Source organism: Ambystoma mexicanum, chromosome 1p (assembly GCF_040938575.1).
Source record: "Ambystoma mexicanum isolate Mex_15411 chromosome 1p, UKY_AmexF1_1, whole genome shotgun sequence".
Taxonomy (NCBI): domain Eukaryota; kingdom Metazoa; phylum Chordata; class Amphibia; order Caudata; family Ambystomatidae; genus Ambystoma; species Ambystoma mexicanum.
The window spans coordinates 553,230,907-553,249,450 of record NC_090921.1 but is presented as its reverse complement, the minus strand read 5'-3'; the positions used below and the strand labels follow the sequence as shown (position 1 = coordinate 553,249,450).

At 44.8% G+C, this 18,544-nt stretch overlaps 1 protein-coding gene across 2 annotated transcripts in view; it reads left to right on the top strand.

The window, feature by feature from the left end:
• LOC138575469 (phospholipid-transporting ATPase IK-like) overlaps positions 1 to 18,544 on the top strand; it is a 1,193,252-nt gene that overhangs the window by 918,673 nt on the left and 256,035 nt on the right. The window lies entirely within an intron of this gene.

The window sequence follows — 18,544 nt, the reverse complement described above, 5'->3', positions numbered from 1 at the left end:
TTAAACTATAAACTTTACACAAATTTAACATTAAATAGCATAATAAAATACTGACATAATTCAAATACAATTTTTAAATACACAGTTTGCAATACAAAATACTATTTTAAAACAAATGATTCATATTATTCACAGATATATATACATTTCATCCCTTCTATATAAGAATTACCTTCATAGAACCTATTCCTCTACAGAGTTATACCCAATCTTATTTCAATTTGCAACCAAATAGTATAGAGAGCTATTAATAGACGTAGACTATTAGAATTAAGGCAATGGTGCCAGAACAGGGCTTCCCCAATATGTGTAGTTTCATGCACGTAGCTACCAAGAAGGGGAAGAAAAGTACCAGCCATCTCCGAACACTCAGTCAGCAAATGTTTTACAGTCTCCAACTGCTTATGTGCTTTACATAATCGGCAGATATGTTCCTCGACGGCTATCCTATCTTTTCTCCCCGTGTTGCTTAGGGTAGGTAGTTGTTCTAGGCGAAGCAGTAATATGAACCGTCTAAGTCTAGTAGATGGACAGATATTCAAGTATCTCTGGGGTTTCCTAAATTCAGATAGTCTATATTGCACAAACTGGTAGCTGCTCAAACTCTTAAGATGTTCAAAATTCTCCAGCCAATCCCAGAGATCAATGCGTTTACTCAATGCTCTATTTACTTTATCTGAATATTTACCATCTCTGGATTGCCAACCTATTTCAGAGAACAGATTGTTCATCTGATCTACAATTGAAGAAGTCGAGCCTTCCTTTTTTATTTCTTGATGTACCGCAGTTAATATATCATTACTAGTATCTCGAGTCATTCTGAGATATAACGCGGCTCTCTTCTTTAACACAATGCCTTTAGGGAGGTTAGACCCAATTCTAATCTGATGATGGCCACCGGAATGGAGGGAGGTAGACCAAGCACACGTCGCCGAAATTTACCCTCTAATATCTGTAGCCATCTAAGGTCAGACTCTAATAAAGCTTCCAGGCCATATATTATCGCCGGGGCGAACACCTGTATATAGAGTTGCCTTATACCCCATAAAGTGAAAACGCTATGGCTGATCGTAAATCTATAAAATAAGGCAGTCAACTGTGCAGCTTTAATACAGCGTGTTTGTTTACATGCCAAGTAATCCCCAGTATTTTCAAAGTCAATGCCTAAATAGCAATATCGAGGGACATATGTGATGTTCACTACCTCTACTGTGAGTTGCACGCGGGAGACCTTTTTTTTGTATATCTCATAATCTTTGTTTTTCCTAAATTAATGCTTAAGCCATTCTCTTCAGCGTATTCCCATAATGCAACCGCAGATCTTCGCATCCCGCTGATGGTGTGATGAAATATCACCAGATCATCAGCGTATGCTAGTATTGGGCAGCTAGCTTTCCCAATTTTCGGCGGGCAGTTTCTCACCTTATTTAATGCATCAGGGATGTCATAGGTATATAAATTATAAATTAAAGGAGCCGTTACACATCCTTGCTTGACACCCCTGTTTTGTATCACCTTTTGAGTTGTATGGCCTTCTTGATCTAATTTCAATTTAACTGAATTGTTTGAATGCAAGAGTTTTAGATAATATATTAGGCCATCAGGGCAGCCCATTATATACAGTTTGTTCCATAACCGACTATGGGGTATGGAATCAAACGCCGCTGTAAAGTCTATATATAATGCGTAGAGCGGGACCGATCCAGTTCGTAAGGCTCTGGTTCGCAGAATATCCATGATCGTGATGTTATGGGCAGTGGAGTAGCCTTGTCTAAACCCACTTTGGAATCTAGACAATACTCCTTTGCCCTCTGCCCAGGATTGTAATTCATTGAGCAAATGTGAGTCAAATATCTTTCCAGTAGCATCAAGCATGGAAAGCAACCTATAGTTGCCTGGGTCGAGTCTGTCGCCCTTTTTAAAGACTGGAATTAAGATTGCCATCTGCCAGGAACAGGGTATTTTACCTGTCTTTAATATTTTCTGAAACAGGATATTTAGCAAGCTTGCCCAAAACTCTGGGTATACTTTCATGACAATATTAGCCAAACCATTGGGTCCCGGTGCTCTTGATGATTTTAACTCTTTGATCTTATTCAAAATGAGCTTGTGCGTTACGGAAAATGGGGCCTCACAAGGCGGCCTGCCCAGTATTGTTGTTTCCTCACCCACCATATTTCTGTTTTCTAGAAATGAGACCCACACTCTCGCTTCAATGGGGTTAACCAATACTCCCCTCTGTGTACCCTGAGCCTCGCTCAAGAGAGGCCAGATGTTACGGGTCTTCTTTTCACATATGGTCTTCACTAATTTTTGCCTGGTGAGAACCTTGTCCGCCCTCTTTTTCTCCTTAATGGTCGATCTGTATCTATTTTTAATCGCTCTGATTGTCCGATAGTAGGCTTCCCCGGGGGCCATTGATTTCTTGACTCTGCGAAGCTCAGCTCTAAGATTACGCTTCATGTCTCTAATTATTTTATCGAATGGTAGTTTGTTCCCCACGCTACTTGTCATACACCCCATAGGGGCCACAGCATGTTTGCCTGAAAAAGCACTAATCCAGTCTTCTATGGAGTTGATGGACATATCATTAAATTTGTGTAGCTCTTTAAGCGTACTATTCCCAAAGTTTCTGCCGCAAGTGCGATATTCTTATCTGACCAGGAAATCCTGGTTCCTGTCTTATTGACTTTTACAATACCCATATTGCTAACTGAGGGCTGTTTTCGAGGAATACTCATCGTACATTTTAATGCGGCATGATCGCTCCACACGTTGGGCATAACTATCAAATCAACAATCTGCTCTTGAAGCTCTGGACAAATATATATATATAGTCCAACGTGCTGTTAGCAGCGCCGTTGGACCAAGTATGTTGTCCAGGGTGATCGCTAGCTGTTCTGCCATTAAGCATTATCATATCCCAAGATTCAAACAGGGATTCCCAGGTACTGCCCTCCATATCTTTTTTGTTATGAACCATAATACCCTTCTCTTTCAATTTAGGATTCTGCATTTTGCGCACCCGTCCACTCATATGGCAATTGAAATCACCCACAACCATTACTCCCAAATTGGTAGCTACAGGTGTCCAATTTGCCAACACATCCTGCAATGAGTCTTGCAAATATTCGCTTAATATTGCTCCAGGTGGATTGTAAAGATTTACCAACAAGAAAGAAAACAAAGAATCTATGTCATCAAGTATCACTTCGACTGCGAGTAAGTTGTTTTCGCAGTTAGAGCCAATCTGCCTGGAGCCCAAGGTATTAGTCACTCCTGTCACCAATCCACCAAAAGGCCTGCCTTTGTCACCTCTTTTGGCAGCAGCGTGAAACAGCGTATAGCCATCTAGTACCAAAGGGTCCAATGTCCAAATCTCTTGCAGGCAGAAACAGCTGGATTTATCAAACAATTTCGTAGAGCCCTCTGGTGTGAGTAAATGCATAAAACCCCGACAATTCCAAGATACAACAGATAGATCTCATGGTTTCGTTAAGATCTCAGGAAGGGCGTCAGCCAGCCATTTCAAAACCTGTTGGACATCTGACGCTTCTATTTTCTTATCATTCTGTATGTTGGGGCAGAGTACTGTATCCACAACAACGGCAACACCTCTTCCTCCCGGCAGCTGGGATCTATTTCATTTAAGTCAACATCCACTTCCACGTCTACTGATTTTAATTCCTCTTTATACTTTCTTAACAGATCCGCCGTGGCTACAAATTTACAGTGAATAGCTGAGACATTAGGATTCGGACCTTTCAGTGGTTCAACAAATTGAAAGTCATGTGAAATTAGTACCCGCAGTTGAGGGACAGAATATAATCGTGTCAAAAACTCTGATCGCGATAGCCATTTATTAACCTTACTCTGATATAGATTTTTAATCAGGCATATTCGACTGCCTTTCTTCTCGTTCTTATTGACCGAAGTGACCCTTACTTCAAGAGGTAGATCTTCCTGTATTGTCGGTTGACTAGTTACCATAGCTGTATCTACTGCACTGCTATGGCTCGCCTCCGTCTCTTCCACAATCTCTACACTTTCTTCATGGTCCACTGTCAGTCCCTGCTCGGGGAGTAGCCAGCTGGTCAAATATCCATCGCGAGCTGCCTTTCTTTTCTTGGCTCTTGCAACTCTTTTCCTACTCTTCTTGGTAGTCATTCCCCTCTCATTCTTCTCTGTCGGTGTTAGTTGTGTGGCACTGACTCTTTTGCCCTTATTTGTTTTTCTTGCTAAACGCTTCTGTTTTTTGGAAAAGAATGGATCGGGTCTGTCTGACTCCTCGTTGATCTCCAAATTTTGTTGCTTTTCAATCTCAGTTGTTGCATGAGTTGCCTCAGATAGATTAGCCTCCACATCTTCGACCAAAATCGTTCTCTCCTTGTTTCCCCTGATGAGGATGTCCATATTGGCTAGAATCCGCCCCGACATTTTCAGCAAGATCTTGAGTGCAAACTGCAGCGAGGCTACCGATGCCTGAATATCCGCAATTTCAGCTAGCCCTGTATTAGATTTATCTATACGGTCAATTATTTCATCAGGATCATCTTCCATTGAGGCTAACGCCAAGTTAGGAGATGCGGAGAGTCTCTCTAGTCGATCTCTGACCGTAGAAGTCCCTGAGAGTATGTTCATAGGTTTATCTATCGGTAGACTGCTGTTATTATTGAATCTTACTTCAGGTTGTGGTGTCATGTTTCTCTGAATATTTAGGCATAAGTCTAGTAGTGAGTTATTGTCAATATCTTCGAAATTAGATATACTCAATAAAGGATTTTCACGTTGATCAGGTGTAACTTCTTCAATTGTAGTAGAGTTTATTTCTCGTGGGGGAAAGAAGGAAGTAATCACACCTTGATTAATCGGAGAGCTTTTTTTGCTTTTACTTTGGGCATCAGAGTATCCATCTCAGTCTTCTTGTTAGCGGGACCCCAAGCAACTGTTCTTGACTTGGTCTTCCTTAAGTTGTACACAGGATGATTCAGGTTCTTGTCTGATTGCATTAGAGACGTCTCAAGAGGACTCTCTACGAGTACCAAGACCGCTCGCTTCGGCAACTCACAATTTACAGGGTTCGGCCCACTTTATTTTCCAGCTAGCATACTGTTGTTGTTCTATCTCTGGATCAAAGGCTTCAGCCCACAGTCTCCAGATATTATCCGCTTGGGTTGATAATAGTGGGCTGACTATTCCGGTAGATCCACCTAGCTTAGCACTGTTAGTGTGTTGCACTAATTATTTGCAATACTGAGCAAATTAGCCTCAAAACGGCTAAGTTCAGTGTTACTACCTACTCCCTATTTGCCTCCAAGGTTGTGGACAGACAGACCCTGTGCAACAAAATTTCACCAATGGGAAGTTACTCAAGGCCACCCGTAATCACTCAGCCAACCGGGCACCAGACCAGGACTCACGTTTTGTAATTATAGTCGTGCACTTGAGGCTATGACAAATATTAGTCCCGGCACTTAAGTACTTCCTCTCCCATCTCTAGTGTCCGTTCTTCATGGCACTGATTAGCTCCACCTATAACTCTTGTGTAAACAAGACACTACGGAGGTGCACGCCGCTACTAAGTAGGGGCAGGGAGATCAAACAGCCGTGTCAGGCCGCACCTCCACCCAGCGTGTGCAATATTTCGCTGCGTGAGGCCGCCTCCGGCACCACAAGGAGTATATTTATGTGCCAGACAACTGGCGTTTGAAAAAAGTCGTGGGGAGCAGTAAATTGTAACCTTGACCGGAGTGGCCTGCAACCAAACCAGCCACAATCCGGCCGGGGGATTCTGCCCCCGAAGTCAGCCCGGGCTCGTAGACTCCCTACACCCCGTCTGGTCTACTGCCTAGTAGGGCCGGCCACAACACTGTTCCCCAGTATGTTTAGGGAACTCACCCCCGCTCGACTGCGTCCCCGCAGCTCTGCAGCTCCACTCCACTGCTGCAGCTCCACTCCACTGCAGTGCTCGCCGAGCGACCAGGGCAGCACCTCAGAGGGTCCACAAGAGACCCGAAACCAAGCCGTATCGGCCGCCTGGCCGCATTCCGCTCCTCGCTCACTCGCCAACCACCTCGCTCCACTGAGGTTAGAGAAAAGGACCTGCAGGGGCGTGTCAAACCGCACCTCACGTACGTGCTCTTGTATGAACATAGTTAGAGGCCGCTTCCGACACCAATACTGATCTAATGAAACCAGAATACGATTTTCAGTAGTCAATGTTTCCAATCCACTATGAAGCTTTTTTTTAAAGGAATGGTTCGGTCAGAAATATTATTGGCCAAAAAGATGGGCAATAATAAAAAAAATATCTAAAATATATATTTTTTAAGTCCCTATGGAAAGTTTCGAGCAAATGAAGCTCAAACTTTAAATTGCAAGCACTAGGGGGCATCCATTTTGTTAAATGGATGCCGCCTGTGCTTGCCTTTGCGGCACTAATGAAGCAAAAGCCAGCCAGCTGTAGTAAACAAAAGCTACCACTGGGTGGTTTTTGCTTCATTGGTGCCGGACTTGGAGGACGGGGACCAGAGACTACAGGCAGGAAAGCTGCAGCTGCAGTAAGTGCTATTTTTTTTTTTTTAAATAAGCACTAGCTGTGGTTTTCTTTCTAAGTTTTCCGGGCTGGAGGTGTCATGATGCCTACTCCCGGAGAACCAGTCCAGGACCAGCGTCCCCGGAAGCAGACATCATGTTCCCGGGGAAAAGGCCAGCAACCCCTAGTAGGGGCCCTTTGGACACTGTCCTGGCGCCTTTGGCGCCAGGCTCATTTTGGACCTCAGTCCTGGCGCCATAGGCACCAGGCTCATAAAGGGAGTGTTTATGTGAACTTACCTGATGCAGACTGTGCTGACAGATCCAGACCTCTTTGAGGCCTGAAAGGGACTATTTTACCTGTGGGACTATTTTGCCACTCGGGCGTGGCTGGGGAAGAATACATACCTGGACCTACTTTGGGGGGCTATTTAAGCCACGCCCAGACAGCAGCTCACGCTTCGTGTTGTTCTGCACCTAGCAGCTGGACGCTCACCATGTCTGCTCCTGCATACTGACTCCAGCCACGCCCGCCTCCATCCTGGAACACCTGAAAGGAAAGAAGAGAAGGGAAAAGGTGAACAGAAGAACATTACCTGCTTCTACCCGGAGTCTGGAGTCATCATGCCGGCGATCCTAAGTGAAGACATTTATTTTAAAGACGCATCGCGTTGCTCGCTGCAGCGCTGCGTTCCACTCACCTGTTCACGAGGCATCTCCGTGCTCCTTAGCGACCATCTGCACGATCCGCCGCATACCTGCACCTAAGTGGGGAAGAGAAGAACAAAAGGTGAGCAAAAGGAACATATTGAGGAAAGCCAGATTTTCGCCATAAGACTTACCTGATTATTGTTGGGAGAATCTTTCCTCATCTCGGGTTGGCGCCGCTTCTTCGGCAGTACCGTACCCCGGCCCCTATGGGGAAAAAAGACACACGCATTAGAGGGTGAATATAAGGACATTAAAGGAACCACCCATCATAAACTCACCTGAGTTTACCTTCGGCGAATTGTTTCCTCTATGCGAAATCTTCACTCAGCACCTGTGATAAAAGGGATAAGAGACGGACTACTGAATATAAAGGCAAATAGAAAAGGAGGCCAACTCTTGAACTTTTACAACAGTATACTTACGCCACCTTGCCAGGAAAGTCAAGTAAGCTTGGATCCTCACCAATCCGAACAGCAGTGAAGTAACTGGATATAATCGCACCCCTGCACCAGAAGCAGGATGGAGAGCTCGTCCTTTCAAACCTTAAGGTGAGAGTTAACGGGGAATTTCGGAGGTGGTCTGAGGAGAGTGAAAGAGGGAAATGGGAGGCCAACGCGCTACTCCGCAGGTAGTTAATCCCCTTTCTCCATCTGCAGAAGGATTCTCCTGCGAGTCAGACAAGCGAGATTTTGGGGTCCTGTCCAGTCGGTCTTCAGAGTTCTGCGCATCACCTTAGAAGAGGCCGCAGCAGCCCAGACCTGGCCAGCGTCTCCGTGGGAGTCAGGTGAGCGTTACAGGAGGAGCCCGGAAAACTTAGAAATAAAACCGCAGCTTTTAAAACGTTGGATTTATGTTTGCGGTAGCTTCAGCTTGGAGACCAAGCTGAAGCTACCGCAAACATAAATACAACGTTGATGTGTTTCAAAAACGCTGCTTTATTTCTTTCTTAGTTTCTCGCGCTCCTCCAAGCCGGAGGAGCCTGAGAAACTTGTAAAGATAAACCGCAGCATTTTTAAAACACAACCGCGTTGTGTTTCTGCCTGCCGTGGCTATCACTTTAGGTCTCCGTTGCTCCCCTTGGGAGCCCGAGAGCCCCAAAGTGAAAGCTGCTTCAGGCAGAAACACAACACGGTTGTGTTTCCATGCCACAGTGTTTAGAAATACAAAGTTTTTGTATTTCTAAATGCTGCAGTATTTACAAATCCAAAAACGTTGTTATTCTGAATGCGGCATGTTTCACTGGGAGTCTCCTAGGGTCTCTCAGGGTTGGGGGAGCCCAGGAGACTCCACGCAAAAGCTGCCGCTGTCAGAATAACAACGTTGTTGTATTTGTGATTGCCGTGGTTTTCCAAACACGGCAATCACAAATACAACAATGTTATATTTTTAATTGGTGCGCCTCGGCTTTTTTCCTTCATTTTACGCTTTCTGTGCTTCCCTGGGCTTGGGGAGCACAGAAAATGTAAAATGAAAGTGAAGGCAGCCTCCTCAGTTCTGCTCAGGCTGCAGTAAGCACAAGCTGCCACTAGGGGGCTTTTGCTGTTGTTTAGTACCGCAAGGGCAGAGCCGAGGAGGCTGCCTGAAATCACAAAATGGATGCCCCCTAGTGCTTCCAATTTTAAAGTTTGACCTTCATTTGCTCGTAACTTTCCATAGGGACTTAAAAAATATATATATTTTAGATATTGTTTTATTATTGGCCATCTTTTTGGCCAATAATATTTCTGACCAAACCATTCCTTTAAGAATTTATGTAACTTGCTCACAGAGGCATTCTTCTTGTCCTTTGGCTTTTTATATTACGAGGAGGGTGGAGATTGGTGAATAGTGATGTCATGCTCCCTTATCCTGCCTTGACATGCCACGAGAAACCTTGACACATCTATTTCATTGACATAACCTACTATTGATATTATTGATTTCTAATTGATATGCACTATGTTGATTATACCACTGATTTGGTGTATAGGTATTATAGTGTCCTTTCGATCTTCAATGATTGCTTTTCTATTTCTGGTGTTATCTTCGCTTCCCTTTTCCCCTTTAGTCATACCATAAACTTAAAGAAACAAAAGATGTTGCTAATACCTTACCTGTGTTTGTAGAGAAACATGTTTTGTGCGTGAACCCAAGAAGTCTTCATATGCTGTGCTCAGTTGCCTCCTCTACTGTTCTTGTGTTTCAAGAGCCCTTTCCCAACATGTGAGTCTTGCGGGAATTCCTGTGGTTGTCTTAGTTAATACTTTTGTGTTTTGCACATTGACAGTGTAGGCACATGAGGCACATTAGCATTTTTCACATTGGTACCTTAAGCATCTTTTTATTTGCAGGAAGTGACGGGTGGATAAGGTGAGGAGATGCACTACTCCTCAATGTCTGGGTTAGAAGTTGAGGGAGCCAGTCAGCAGTGGTAGACAGAGTCTGAGGAGGGGCAGGCAGAGGTTGAGATGAAAACCATGGTGGTGCAGATGGTTGCCAAGGATAGGAAATCCATGATATAGTAGGGGAAGATGGTGCTTTAGGAGGGGGAGACAGAGCACGAGGAGTGGGAGGTGCAGCATTAGGAGGTTGCGGCTACCAGTCTGATGGAGGTTGTGGTAGAGGCAAAGTCACTAGAGCATGACCTGCAGATGGTAGCCGAGTGCCCTAACTGCAGAGTTGTTGGGGAGAAAGAGGTATTCCAGGGGCAGCACCAAGGCATAGCCACAGAGGTCCCAGGAGGATAGCTCAACGGCAGCGTGCGCGTCTTGGAAGCAAGACGACACGAAGCAACAACAGGTTCGATCCCCGGGTCCGCGCTTAGAAACCTCTGGGTGTTTAAGCGCGTTATAAATACGTAACTAAGACAAAAAAAATACGCAACTAAGAAAAACAAACAATTCCTGTAACAGCGCCTCGATGCCTACGGGCTGTGTGAGCGCTTTATAAATGTAAAATAAAATAAAAGGTACAGGGGACATAAGGCCAGACGGGAGAGGTGAAGGATGAGGTTGTAGTTCTGCAGAAGACTGAAGATACAGGTGAGGGATCTACAGATGGTCCCCCATCTGGTGGCTCAGGAGGATGAGACAGTGCCACTGGAGCATTGCCTCCCCATGCATAGGGGGTAAGGCGGACTCAGGCTTTCCTCCCGCGGGCTAAGTCTTCTTCAGCTTGCTGGAGCATGTAAATGTCAGAGGGGGTGCAGGCAGTGAAATATCCAACCCCTGCCAGAAGAAAGCTCATCTTATTAACACAAGTAATAGTTACTTGGGCACCTTGTTGATACACAAGAACTTGAGTCTAATGAACAATGATATGTTCAGTGATGCAGATCACATGGCATAGACACAGCTGGTGTAGCACCCTCTTGCAGCAGTGATGTGTCCGCACAGGAGTGTCGGTTAACACTGCAGCTTGTCACTGCTCACATTCTAGCACGTGACCTCCATGCCCCCTCTGACACTTGCCTAGCCTGACCCCCAGGTCCAGCCCAACTTGGCCCGGTGGCACCCTTGCCTAGCAGGGCCCCTTTACCAGCACTAGCACTGCATCCTCCTAATGGTAGTGATAGAATTCAAGATGTGGAGCCATTTGGGCAGAACATGCGAGACAAAGCAATGAGAAATGCAGGCACATACTGTATGAATTGCCTGACCTCTGCCAGTCAGGAAATGCATGAATGCATTCCCATGCACTTGCACGATCTGAATGACACCTGGCCCAGTAGCATTGTTGTCTGTCCTCCCTCTGTTCCTCGTCCCTTGCCTCGTTGCGTCTTGAAACACTTGTGTATAGGCGCGTTATAAATGCCATCTCATATATCCTATCATATCATGCATGCAGAGGGAGACCTCTGTAATCTACATGATATGGTGGTCTGTGGTGGGTACCATGCAGAAGCATATGCTGCTATATCACCATACCCTCTTCTAGATATCCGGGCATGAGGTTAGTAAAAGGTGGGACAGTGTGCATTAAGAGTGAAAAAAAGGTTACTCTGCTGGTTGATAGATCTAAATAAATGTAGGCAGAACCTACAGTTTGTGAGCACAGTACTATGACTGAGAGTGGCTCCTCTGGATGGTGGAGCCAAGCACATTGAGGATGAAGGAAAACTAAAGATTTACTATTGCAATACATTCAGTCCCTAGTGTCATAGTCGTTCTCCACCACCTTCTCCCAGGCCGCCCCATCTGTGTGACTGTTGCTTGCTCACACTCAAATAAACATCTGAGAAATCTGTTATCTGGTCTTCCAACTGATGAGCCTGTTTTAGTGCTGCGATGGCAGTGAAAAGGTGTGCATTACCTGCAGTTGAGAGGTGGGAGAGTAAAGTAACTCCAAACTCCTGGTTTTTAGGGAGAACTTTGACCAGTTAGTACCTATTGTCCTTGGGGTCTGCTATGTGTTCTATGTAGTGAATGCTGCGAGAGGCTGTTGTCTGGTGGGCCGTTGATGTTGATATGACTGATTGCAAAGTTGTATTACCACTAGCATCATTTTTAGACCGTTTTTGTGAACTACTGTATACTGGCAAGTGGAATGTCTGAAGCTTGTGTCCTGTGCAGAGTGCATGCAATTGACAATTGCTTGGGTTTGCCAGTGCCTGCACCCTCTTCTGTCTCTTGGTTTCCCTCACTGTCTGTGGAAGCAAAACATCAAAATAGACATGTCAGTTGATCTTGAACCGGGGGATGGTGCATAATCTTTGTCATGTTCTCCGTTTGACTCTGGAATCAGATCATGTAAACCAGCTGCTTTTTTTGTTGCCAAGGAATACTTGAGGTGTGGATGATACCCAGATCTTTTCCCCAAAATTGATGGAACATCATTCCCACATATCTGAAGTACTTAGATGGCTCCTCACACCTCTCTGCTCTGGCGTATAGATGATGGTTGAGTTCCACAGAACCAGTATTGAAATATTGAGATTCATAATCAGCAAAGATGGAATCCACATGGAGCCTACAAAGGTCAAGGCAGTTAAAGAAGGGCCCAGCTCACACTATGTGAAATCTGTCCAGCGGTTCCTAGAATTCTCAAATATTTACCTCCACTTTGAGCCCCTCAGAAGTAGTTCCTCAAAGCCCCTATCCTGCAAGATCCAGATGACAGTCTCCCATTTGTGGTAGAAACCAATGCCTCTCCTTCTGCAATCTGTTCTGTCTTGTTACAACGGAATGCCATGTCTAACCTCAAACACCCAGTAACATACTTTTCCCGACAGTTGACTACCAGTAAACACAACTTTGCTATGATGGAGAAAAAACTGATGGCAATCAAGTATAGTTTTGTGGAATGGCAACACCATCTACTGGGAGGACATCATTCAGTGGAAGTGTTAACCGACCACAGGAACTTACAGTACCTATGTAGCTTGACCTGTATCAGCAGCTGTCTAGCCCACTCGGATCATTTCTTCACGGAATTCAATTTCAAGATTACTTACATCCCTGGCACACAGAACCTCAAGGCTGATGCTCTGTCCTGCATCACAGAAGGCCCACTGACCACTGAATGTCCTTGAATACTCCCGGCCAAGCATTTCCTTTCGGCAGTACAATTGTTTCTCAAACTAGAGCGAAAGGAACTACCCACCGGCCTGGCTGTACTCGACCTGTCGGCATTATCCTGTGTCCAGTCATGAGATGGTTTGCTGTTCTACCAGGGCAAACTCTCCATATCTTCTAAGAAGTTTTAGACCAACTTCCTTCAGGGCGTCCATTACTCTGAAGTCGCAGGCCATCATGGTCAAAGGCCAAATTGGACCTGACCACCCGACAGTTCTAGTGGCCCAAGATGAAGACCTTTAATGTGGGACTATGTTTCCGGCTGTCCGGTGTGTGCCATGCAGGTAGTTCTACGTACTAGACCTGTTTGGCTCCTACAGTCCCTAGTGATTGAATTCTAGTCATCATAGATTGGTTAAGTAAGATGGCCAACTTTATTCCCTTTACACCATTACAGGCTGCAGCATCTCCATGGCCTCCCAGAGAAGATATTTTCTGATCGAGGACAACAATTTGTATCTCGCTTTTGGTCAGCTGTATGCCAGGCACTTGACATCCAAGAGCTTTCTATTCCGACTATCACCCACAAACCAATGGGCACATTGAGAGGACTAACCAGAAACTTGACATGTACCTGCCATGCTATACGAACGCCTTGCAGTCTGATTGGTCAGACCATATGGACACTGCCAGACTACTACAGGTGTCCACCTTTCCAGACTTCATCCTGCACCTGTGATCATGAATGGTGAACTTGAATATGGAGTGAAAGCCAAGTGTGATGCTAGGCACCATTGGAGCCACTTGCAATATCTTGTTCACTGCAAGGCAAATGCACACTATTACCATACAAGGGAACCAGCCATGCAAGTACATACTCTGCGCCTACTTTACCAATTCTATGCACGCCATCCATAGAAACCCATTGCACCAGCCTTTCCTGGAAGGGGGGCAGAGTTTTATGCATCCTCATCCACCCACCGGTACTTCTCGGGGTGAGGGTGTTGTTATCTGTGGTGGAGCCTGGAGGTACTACCCAGGTTGGCGAAGGTGGTGTAACAGTGTCGGGTGCACCATCAGACTGGTGAGATCCCCAATCCAGCAGTGGTCCATGTTTTTGGTGCCGCCATCTTGCACCCATGGCTGTTGTCTGAGATCCTTGTTGTGGTTCCCTCCCTGTTACTTCTCTGCCCTCTGTCTCCTTTTCTAGGAGTTCAGTTCTTTCCCTTGTGCTGCCCTGCCTCTCCTTGCTTTTTTTTGCACTGTCCTCATCTCTCTGTACTTGTTCATGGTAGAGAGATCAGGGCAGTATTCCTGAGCCATCTGCTCCTCGCTCTTGAAGAACTCTGTGGCATCATGGTGCTGCAGTCTTCTTATTTCACCAGGATCACAGGTACGATGCACCAGCATTCCGAGGTCCTTGAAAACAATACATGCGGAGTTGTCAGTGCGTTGGCCTTTTCATTCACTTATAAAATGCATGTAGTGGCTTTCTCCAAGTCCTAGTAAATGCACCGAGGTACTCATTGCTTTGTCCTGCTACAAAATTCATCTGGGCTGTATTGCTCCTCCAGCCACAAAACACACCCGCCACCCACCAACAAAAATGTACCCATAATGCCTGTCCAAAAAAAATCCAGCCTAATTTGTAATAACCTACACCCTTTTATTCTACACTAACCATTCTATCATAGATGCAATAGCATTTGCTAAAAAGCCTCTGCTGCTCATGTCTCATCCAATGCCATCCATTGATTGTCCCAGATTTCTACTCACCTATCCGTATGTGGATGCAGGGGCGTACCCAGTAGAACCTCATATCTCGTACATCAGGGAGAACCCCAAACGTTCAACTTGCCCCTATAAGCACTAGGGGTTTTGAGTTTGCACTAACTGTCTCGGTCCTGCTTAATGCAAATGTACACAGTTATGCTACAACAAACATGTATTTTACTTTACACACCTTAGTGTTACATTTTGCACATTTGTATTTCTATGTAAACATTTGCTTTATTTTTTATAGTTCAATTGTGTATTCAATAACACAATTCCGTATGTGTTTTACACATTTGTGTGTACTAAGAAGATTAGGTGCCCTTTAACACATTATTTCATGCATGAAAGGCTTGAAATACCTACATACAACATGATATAAATTTCATGTTGCAGGCTTGATTTAACATCGCTTCCCACCTGTGATAATATAAACATTTGAAGTAAAATTTTGAAGTAATTACTTTGTAATTACTTTGTAGTAAATTACCACAAAGTAATTACTGTTGATGAAATGACATGGAACCCAATGGAGAACATCTTGACGGGAGCAGAGAAACTAGGGAGTTAGCCGATAATAGCCGATGGGGAAGGGAGGAAATTTGTCAGCAAGGGATCTGATTTGTAGCATAGCAGTGTCAACCCTGTGAGCTCAGACAAGCTATGAGAGGCAATGTGGATTACAGGAATCTGCCTGCCTGTATTCCAATGAATGGGACAAAGGGCAGACGGCCTGCCTCTGTTGTCACTCTGGGAGGTTGGGTAACTGATCCCAGTGACTCACAACAGGAGATCTCCTGAGAAGCTGGCCTCAAAGAGGCCATTCTATAGCAAAGTGCTGCCTCTCAGTAGGGGATTGCACGTCAAAGGGCCCTTTAAGTGCGGGACAGTTTTAGGCAGTGCAGCAGAGCAGAGTACAAGGGAGAAAGGATTCCTCCATCTTGTTTTCTGTGGACTTCTCTTTCCTTCCTGGCTTCTACACTTCATTTACAGCAGAGCATTTTGGGTATAGTGCAAGTCATTTGTTACCTTGACAAGGATAGGACCCCTTAATGCATGCTTGCTTTTCACCTGTGGCTTGTTGCCTTTATAAGAAATGTCTCACCCTCTTTCTTTGATTCATTTCTGGACTTCACAAAGAATTCATTTGGACATCTTTTGTGAGATCAGACCTTTCCAAAGTCCTCAACCAATGTAGGGAAGGAGTGTTCCAAGGCAGATGCCAGCTCTGCTTCTTACCCATCCCCAGGGCACATTGGACGTGAACTGATGCTGGAGCAACAACGGCCTCTCTCTCTGCTACACTGGTACCTAGAACCTCACTGGAGGACTCATACAGGTGGTAGACAGCTCACAGCACTAGAAGGTCTCCTATCTTGTAACATGTTGACCCTCCATTGAATCATTTCCAACTGTGCTGAAATGCATTCAAACCAACAGGATGCATGGTGCTGTCTTTGGCACTTCTTTGAATTTCTTATAACCACTGTTGCTGCTTGTCAAACCAGTTCACGACTGTCCTGTGCCAGTTGAGCACATTGCTTGCTCCAGCTCGAACAAGAAGCTCCCATTGTGGAAGTCTTTGAGCTTCCATGGCTCGAACAGTGTCCCGAACCACCAGTATCTTTGTCATCGATACAAAGCTGGTGACCTCATCAACCTGCATCATTCAAATTCAGTACCAAACTACAGCAAACTTCATCTCGAAACTGACTTGAAGCCTGCACTCTGTATGGATCATCACAACTCGCTGCATCCGAACCTGGTTCAACTTGCACAAAGTGAAGAAGCCTTGTGCAACACTGTCTGATCGCCAAGAGCTAATTAAGGCACACTGTTGGAAGCTCCCAGTACACTGGTCCATTTGTTGGGACGCTAGAAACTGGTGTGCACCTATGCATTCAGGTGAAATGACAGAATTCCACTTTCAATAGAGGTACAGCACTTCTGCCTTCACATCATTGTGTTCAAAACACATTATAACAGATTAAATATCAACCATGAAATGTCTCCCATATCATTTAAGACAACAATTTTCGCTACATAGCTGTGACGACTGCTCCAGCTTCCTTATAGGCTGGCCAATATATTGTTTCCCAGTTGTGTAAACACACTTGGATTTTAGAATGCTGTGTTACGCATCATCCTTTCATCCAAACTGAAAACTTGAATGGGTTTGATGAATGCTTACAAAAGACCTTAATTGATGCTGTGAGATGGGTTTTGCACATGCCACTCACTGTTTGTGATGCCACAAATAACACAACTTGTGATAATTTCATCGTAGACAGCAATTATGCACACTTTTATTTTTACATTTATATTTTGTAGAAAAATACGTCTTATAGGGAACCGTAAAACCATGCATTATAGCATCCCTCATCGCAGGTCCTCACCATAAACCAATATTCCTTTAATATTTCTGCACAATTCTAAATATTCCTCTAATAGAATCTAATTTTATAGACTTATCCATGGAAATGACTGTAGACATGTTCATAGATATGCCATTTAGCAGTGTGTGGAAACGTCCACGGAATAGCCCATCTATTTTCACTGTGAAAGTCAATAAAAAAAAATCCACAGGAAGCTATTTTTAAATACATTAAAGGCGATTTACAAGGGCTCTGTCACCTCCTGTGAAGACTCATGGTGCTCGGTAAATGGTCAGTTACATGGCCGATTTAGACTTCCTTAAACACCTGGGTCTTCATCTATGGTGGTTCTCTGTAGCACGCCCCAGAGTGCTGCAGCTATTTGGAATGTGGCCGGCCGCCATCTGGCTTTATGCCATCCGGTGATTGCCAATTAATGTGCATCCTGGACCTTAAGGTCTGGGTGTGTGAATACGTAGTACATTTTTCCTTCATAAATATGTCCAAGAAATCTGTACAGACTCTTAGATCTGCCTCTATCATGTGTGGCGATGGATTGGCGACAACGTCAGTGGCGAAAACTGCACGCTTATAATGCAAACGTGTAAAGTGGCCTCGGCAGGCACACAGCATACGCTCCATTGCTTCCTGAAGCTTGATGTGTGTTATATCCTGTCTCCCTTACTGTCTGTCTGTAGTGATGTCATGATAGGTCCTGCGAGTGCATGCAATGTTTGGGTTTGTGTGTGAGAGTTCCACCTCAGGCAGTTGGAGATCTGTAGCCTGGGTGGTGGGAGCCGGTGGGCTCTCCTTTAGATATGTGCCTTCTCTCCATTTACCTGATGTCCTGATGAAACCTGATTATCCATGTAACAGAATAAAGAAACTTAAGGATTTACCTTCTGCCTCAGAAGTTGACTGTATTTCAGTCTGCACTGAATAAATACCTAATAATATAAATACAAGTAGTTGTGGCTCTTAATAATTGTGTGAACCCTCAACTACCATATCCTAACCTAGGTAATACTTCTATTTCCAGATTATCCTGCCACCAGGCTGATAGTTTATCATAATTACAATGGCTTTAGAACAGAGGTGCAGACTTAAATGCAACCTCTGCACTACAGACTGCTGTCAAACAGGGCACCTATGACCTCTGAACCTGCACCGTGCCACTGGAGAGCAGGGGCTGCAGATCAGGAGACTTATGCAGCAGGGCACAGGTGAAACTATGCTTTCATCATTGAGCCTTCCGAAAGGGGGGGTCTGTTCAGGAGATTGAATTACCCACATTGTTATATCATTTAATTAAAAAATAAATGTGAGGCCTTCTACACAAGAAGACACATTCTCACAGCATTGAAACGTGCAGAAATGCCCCATTATTTGCACACATGCATACCAGTCTCAATAGGGTGTACAGTTAAACAGGTGACATCATATATGAGGGAAGGTCATCTTCAAAGTTGAATGGGCAGGTTAAGTGCTGTTTACTCATAAACCTCCTTCAAACTGAGAGGTGTGCTGTACTGGCTGGGAAGAGGCAGCTCGCCTGCCTGTGGTAATGGCACCAAAAACACTACAGGGGCAGCTGTGTGGAACAGCCCACCCCGAGGAAATTCTCTTCATTAGCACTCAGTGAAACATCCTGTGTGCTAA